The following is a 7,217-nucleotide window of genomic DNA, read 5'->3' as shown; positions in this document are numbered from 1 at the left end:
TCTCTTTGAAACTTAGTTTTCCTGTTCTTTACTCTTGAACTTAAGTTAAAGTTTTCATATTTCCATTTCTTTTTCAAGTTCAAGTTTTGAAATCTCTTTCTTTCTCAAATTCAATTTTTTACATTTCTTTCTCCAATTCCACCTGTTTCATTTGCAACTGAATCCTAGCTAAGCCAACCTGCATGCCTTCTGGATTACACTTTTCTTCCTCAGGGTTTAGGTGTTAAGCTAATACCTCAACAATTTCTTCCCTTTTAGCATCTGTTAAGAAATAGAGAGAGTTTAAGTAAGTTATATTTGTATTTGTAGGTGTTAGGAACGGGTTTTACCTTTAATGTTTAAGTTGGATTTGTATTTCTGTATCCGTGTGTTAAGAAAGGTAAAATTGAGTTTTAGTTTTACTTTAAAGTTGCCTGCGTTTCTAATGAGAGTTTTACGACTGTGGCAGCTAAATTAAACAGACTAGAGTAGAGAAACTGGGCTGTTGCCTAGGAACAGGGGCCCAGAGAGGCAGGTCCCTCCCACAGACACACACAGAAAAACTAAAGAAACAGCAGTTTTGAGTTGAGTTTGAAGACAGCTGCCAAACAGAAGCCACCTAGAAGGGACAGATAGCCAATCCCAAGCCAAAGTTGATTGAAAATAGCTGCCAGAGAGAGACTGGAGCAAAAGGGTCAGTTATCAAGTCCCAAGCTAAAGAAAAGACCCCCAAAATCCAGGGGAGTGGAACAGGAGAAAGTCCCATGCAGACCTTCTGGTCAAAGGAAGGACAGAAACTTGGAAAAGGTCCTGTGAATGAAGTTATGAATGAGAACATAAGAACATAAGAAATAGGAGCAGGAGTAGGCCATTCTGCCCCTCAAACCTGTCCTGCCATTCAATAAGACCATGGCTGATCTTCCCCAGGCCTCAACTCCTCTTTCGTGCCAGCTCCTCATAACCCTCAACTCCCTGATATTTCAAAAATCTATCTACCTCCTCTTTAAATACTTTCGGTTATCTAGCCTCCACAATCCCTATGGTAGAGAATTCCAGACATTCACTACCCTCTGAGAGAAGAAATTCCTTCGCATCTCAGTTTTAAATGAGTGCCCCCTTATTCTGTAACTATGTCCCCTGGTTTGAGGTTCCCCTAATAGTGGAAACATTTACTCAACATTTACCCTGTCAAGCCCCCTCAGAATCTTGTACGTTTCAATAAGATCACCCCTCATTTTTCTAAACTCCAATGAATAAGGGCCTAACCTGTTTAACTGTTCTTGATAAGTCAACCCCTTCATCCCAGGAATCAGTCTCGTGAATCTCTTTTGAACTGCCTCCAATGCCAGTATATCCTTTCTTAAATACGGGGACCAAAACTGTATACCGTACTCTAGATGTTACCTCACCAACACCCTGTACAGTTGTAACAAGACTTCCCTATTTTTAAACTCCAATCCCGTTGCAATTCAGGCCAAAATTCTATTTGCCTTCTCAATTACTTGCTGGACATGCACAAACGTTTTGTGTTTCATGCACAAGAGCACCCAGATCCCTCTTTGCTTGGACTCTCTCTCTATTTAAATAATAGTCTGCCTTTTGATTTTTCATACCAAAGTGCATGACCACACTTTTCTACATTAAACTCCATCTGCCAAGTTTTTGCCCAGGGGCAGAGAGAAAGGCTCCAAGCTTCAGATTTAAAGAGACAAAAGATGCAGAAAGCAGATTTAAGGCAAGAACAGCTTGTAAGAGGCCAGAAGGTCCAAAGAGACAACTGAAGATCTATAGCTCTTTGCTATGGGCATGTGAAGCAGTGGTAGTGTTGACGGCTGAGTCGGTGAGAGAGAGTGCATAGAAGACTGCTTGAATGCATGTGGTCACCCAGGGAGAGGAACATTGGAAGGAGAGTTCGAAACCCTGGAGGGGAACCCTTGCAGAAGGTGTCTGAAAGGAAGTGTCGGTTCGGGAGAAGATTCCAAAGCGAGTCCTAAGAAAATGGAGATTGGAAACCCTCGTGTGAAAGACGGAATTCAGTGAGACCGGCTGGCTGACGGTGTGACAAGCATCTGCGGGGAGTTGATGAGAGATCCATAGCATCAGGCTGAGGTGACATCTGTCACTTGGTTTCAGAGTGTGGTGTGTCTGACCACAGGATGCCTATTGGTTTACATGGAGGTGTACTTACTGTGAACATTAGAGTATAAGATAGCTTTGTAACTTGTGTTATCCTTACAAATCTGTATTTATCTGTAAAATATATAGTTGTGGGTGAAGGAGTATTGTAATATAGTTCATCTTTTCGTGTTTAATAAATGTTATACGTTTTTGTTAAAAGTTAATTAGCTGACTCCAGTGACCCTGTTCAGTAGCCCCTCTCCACACATTTAAACAAACAAAAATAAAAGTTAGAATCTATCAAGCTGGGATCACTCTAGGATCAGGCTTGTCCAGTGGTAACCTCAGCTGGGATCATAACACACCCACTATTAAATCTAATTCCAGCTTCTCTGTAACCTCCTAAATAATCTTTCTTAATTGTTGCAAGGCGTTCACAGTTAGTTCTTCTCTTTCAAGAAGCGCTTCAGCAATAGACACAGCATGTTAACATGGGACTTGAGGAGCAGGAGCAGTCCTTTCAGCCCTTCAAGCCTGCTCCATCATTCATAAGGTCATCGTTGGTCTGGTTGTGGTCTCAACTCCAATTTCCTGTCTGTCCCGCACCCCCACTTAACCCTTCACTTCCTTGTTGATCAAAAATCTATATAATTTGCCTTGAATAAATAAAGAGAATTCCACATACTAATAACCCTCTGAGAGAAAAGAAATTCTCATCACCATCTTAAAAGGGAGACCTCTTGTTCTTAAACTGTGTTCCCTAGTTCTAGACTTCCCTACAGGAGGAAACATCCTCCCATTATCCACCCTATCAAGTCCCCTCAGGATCTTATATGTTTTAATAAGATCACCTCCCATTCTTCCAAACTCCAATAAATACAGGCCCAACCTGTTCAACCTTTCTTCAAAAATAAGCTCTTCATCCCAGCAATCAGTCAAGTGAACCTTCTTTGAGCTGCTTCGAATGCAATTTTATCTTTTTTCAAATAAGGAGACCAAGACTGTAGACAGTACTCCGGGGCAGCAAACTTTACACATGTAGCTTCCATTATAAGGCATTGGTGAGACTACAGGCAGAATCTTCGCAGATTTGCACTAAATGCAGTAGCTGGTGAGAAAAGGAACATTTTACCCGCTGGCCACAATGGCAGTTTTTCACGCCGTATCATCCCAAACCCGCCTCATTAATCATGCATTCCCAGGAAACACGCCGTTTGGATGGTGGGTGGGCTCTCATTCGCCTGCCACGCTGTCACCTTGCTGCTTCCTCATCGGGGCGCCATGTTTAAAATGCAGCCATGCACACACCTCTCAGTGCCAGGACAGCTGCACAGAAGACATAGCCCCAAAAGGCAAGAAGACTGCAGCCCCCTCCCGATTTATGATGCGTCCTTGGAACACCTTTTTAGATATAACAGAGGCTCGCCATAATGTCCTCTACCCCTGCTCTGGGTGAAGACCAGCAAGCAAGGTCATCAATCTGGCTTGGGAGACAGTGGCAGCAGTGGTCAGTGACAACTCCCTGCAAAAGAGGACAGCCACCCAGTGCCGAAAGGGGATGAATAATCTCCTCCATTCCGCCAGGGTAAGTCACTGTTCTCATCACTCCCAGCTCACACACTCACAAACCCAACATATATCCACAGGGATCTCACTCACTGCCAGTTCAAGGGACATTACTATTCACTCTCTCACACACAATTTCATTGTCCTTATCCCACCCATGGCAGCACTCGCCACCAACACATGCCAGGCATCCTTACCATCTGGCTTGGCAGGTGTTCTTCTTACGCTCTCTCCATCTCAACTGAACAAGAGGGACAGGTCACAGACTGGTGGAGGAATGCCCGATATTGAGGTTCTAACAGGCTTTGAAAATGAGTCGTACAGCTGGCCGGTGAAGATCTGGACTGTTCCTGTGCTGACAGTGAGGTCAGCTGCGCTCTACCAAGTGAGGATCCAGCAGTGCAATATCCATCAGGCAACCATGCTGTGAGTGATGTGTCCTGTTTCACAGGCCACTGCTGTGCACTAATTATCTCCCCTTGCTTTCATAGGCACATGTGGGAAACAGCTGAAGTCCTCGACTCAAGCCCTGAAGATGCCACAAAAGAGGAATCTGCTGAAACCCTGATTGAAGACCCATCACAGTGCTCACCCACACTCTCCACCAGCGCAGAGACACACACCTTGGTGGGACCTAGTTCTAGAGTAGCCTTAGGGTCACAATCTGGTGAGCACATCGCACTGTCTGATCCACAACAGGCAGTGGCAGGGATTTCACAGGTTTCTGTCATTCAGAGGACTGATCGAAGCCAGAAACCTGCTGAGTCTGAGTCAGATGAAAAGCCTCTGGACTTGGTCATACCTCAGTTGCTGGAGCTGCAAAGGCAGACTCGGGAACATCAGGAAAGGAAATCCGCTGCACTCCTCAGATTGCAAGGCACGATGGAGGAATCTGTCCACCTTCAGTCTGACATGATAGTGTCGGCATGCCAACACACCGAGCTGACATTCAGCAAGTGGAAGCCCTCACGGTTGACGTAGTTGCCAACTTGTTGCCATGGAGATCTGAGTGCCACATCAGTGCAGTCAATGGCACTCTGCACCTGTGGGAAACCTGAAACCTGGGCAAATCCCAGTGCTCCTGCATCCTTGCATTCCTGGTCCCAAGTGAAATGCACTAGGTGTGCCTTTGTGAAGTTCATGACCTCATGGATGCATTTGTGGGTGGAAGCTTGCAATATCCCGCCTGTGCAGCCCTGAAAGGAGCCACTGGTGTAAAAATTGAGCACCGCAGTCACTTTCACGGCCACTGACAGTGGATGCCATCCATGTCCCCATGGCGCCAAATTCTGCAGCAGGTGGCAGATGTGACTGACCAGTTCCCTGGACATACTGAATCTTCAGTGACACTGGTTGTTCAGTCACCTGCAGGAATGAAAGGCAGCATCTATAGACTCTGGGTGTTGCTAGGCGCCAACCACCAATGGCTTGCTACGGCTCTTCAGCGGCATGTGCGGGAGCCCCAGCTGCCCTTCCTTCCTGAGGGTGCTGCTCCTCCCTCTGCTCAGCCAGGCACCTCCATTGCTCTCTTTTGCTTCGTCTCTGCTTTCTGTAAGCAATAAGGCATACAGCTAGTTCACCAGGCTCCATGCTCCTGATGTACTCCTCCTGCAGGCTGAAAGAGATAGAAGCGTGGGTTAGCATGGGTGTATTAAGACCTCTCTTGGTTAAGTCTGAAGGCCCTTTAATGCATCCCGGAGAGTGCTGGCCACCACTTGGATGGCCAGAGTTTAGTGCGCTGCATGGCTGCCCGAAACCCCAACCATCTCTGCCCCACTCCACCTGACCGATTGGCAGCAGCTTTGCCCATTGTACTGCATGCTGTGCTCTCAGCTCAGGCACAGGCATTCTCCTAACCCACACTGCAAGGCTGCACTGTTAGCTTGAACCATGGGGGAGACTGGTCCAAACCTGAATGAGGACATTGCAAGGGGCTGTGAGCACCTCCACCAGTGACTGCTCCATGGCCAGCTTTAGCATGGAGATTGTACAATTGTTCTGCAGTGCATTAAAATGCTCATTAGTTTGCAATTTGTGCCCAGGGAGTGAAAAGCTCTGGGACATTTGGTGGCACTTTCATGCCTCTGCGTTGCTTGAGTGGGCAGATAAGCTAGAGGCCTGACTCCAACCATGTCAATGTGGCTGCACTTGAACTGTTGCAGCTGCAGAGGAATGGTCGCTTTATACAAGGCTTCCCTAATGCGTGGCTGCTTCCCTCCACCCCGCACGCGCTTGTGTACTACCACCAAACGGAGTGCTGCCCTTGCCCCATCCCCAGCTCGCCTCAGCCACATGGCAGCCCTTGCACTGGCACCGCACTGTCAGCCAGCCAGGAAAAAGTGACTTGCCTGTGCCCTTGCATGAATACGCGGTGCCTCAACCTTGAGGTCCAGCAGGCAACCCTCGGAGCGCTGCATAACATTACTGTGCACTTACCTCCGAGTTCCCCTCAAAGTGCAGCTCACCAACTCCACGCCTTATAAGTGCTGTTGTGACACAAATCATTGTGCAATCATTCCGACCTGCTCAGATGATCCAGCGTGGGGGGATGATTCTGGCGAGCTGGGCTTATAATGATGTGCAGATATATTACAATGAAGTTCCCGACATCCGGTGGTGTGGAAATACGGCCCGCCATTGACAGGCGGAGCGGACGGTTGCAAGTCTGTTTCACGACGGCGTGAAACTGATTTTTGGCTTTCTCTCCATATTGTCCATTCACCCCCACCATGAAACCTGCCACCAAAGGGCATGAATGATTCCGCCCCACATCTCGAATACCGTGTGCAGTTTTAATCTCCTTATTTAAGGAAGGATGTAAATGTGTTGGGGGTGGTTCAAAGGAGGTTTACTAGGTTGATACCTGGAATGAGTGGCTTGTCTTATGAGGAAAGGTTGGACAAACTGGGCTTGTTTCCACTGGAGTTTAGAAGAGTGAGGGGTGATTTGATTGAAGTATACAAAATCCTGAGTGGCCTTGACAAGGTCGAAAGGACATTTCCTCTTGTGGATGAGTCCAGAACTAGGGGGCACTGTTTTAAAATTAGGGGTCGCCCTTTTAGGACAGAGATGAGGAAAATCTTTTTCTCTCAGGAGATTGTGCAACTTTGGAATTCTCTGCCTCAGAAAGTGGTGGAGGCGGGGTCATTGAATATTTTTAAGACAGAGGTCGATAGATTCTCTGAAGAAGAGTCGTACAGTCTCCAAACATTAACTCTATTTCTCTCTCCGCAGATGCTGCCAGACTTGCTGAGTTTTCCCAGCATTTTATGTTTTTATTTCAGATTCCCAGCGTCTGCCGCATTTTGTTTTCATTTAGATAGATTCTTGTCAGTCAAGGGAATCAAAGGTTATGGGGGTGGGGGGTGGGGGGGGGGATGTGGAGATGGGAATGTGGAATTCGAAACACAAATAGATCAGCCATGATCTTATTGAATGGTGGAGCAGGCTCGAGCCAAGTGGCCTCCTCCTGCTCCTATTTCTTATGTTCGTATTTTTTTAGCATTGATGGAACCGGAACGGGCGACTCAATCAGTCCTTCTGGCTGTTCTCTC

Source organism: Cetorhinus maximus, chromosome 4 (assembly GCF_964194155.1).
Source record: "Cetorhinus maximus chromosome 4, sCetMax3.hap1.1, whole genome shotgun sequence".
Classification (NCBI taxonomy): Eukaryota; Metazoa; Chordata; class Chondrichthyes; order Lamniformes; family Cetorhinidae; genus Cetorhinus; species Cetorhinus maximus.
The sequence above is the reverse complement of the archived record's forward strand: the minus strand, read 5'-3'. Positions refer to the sequence as shown.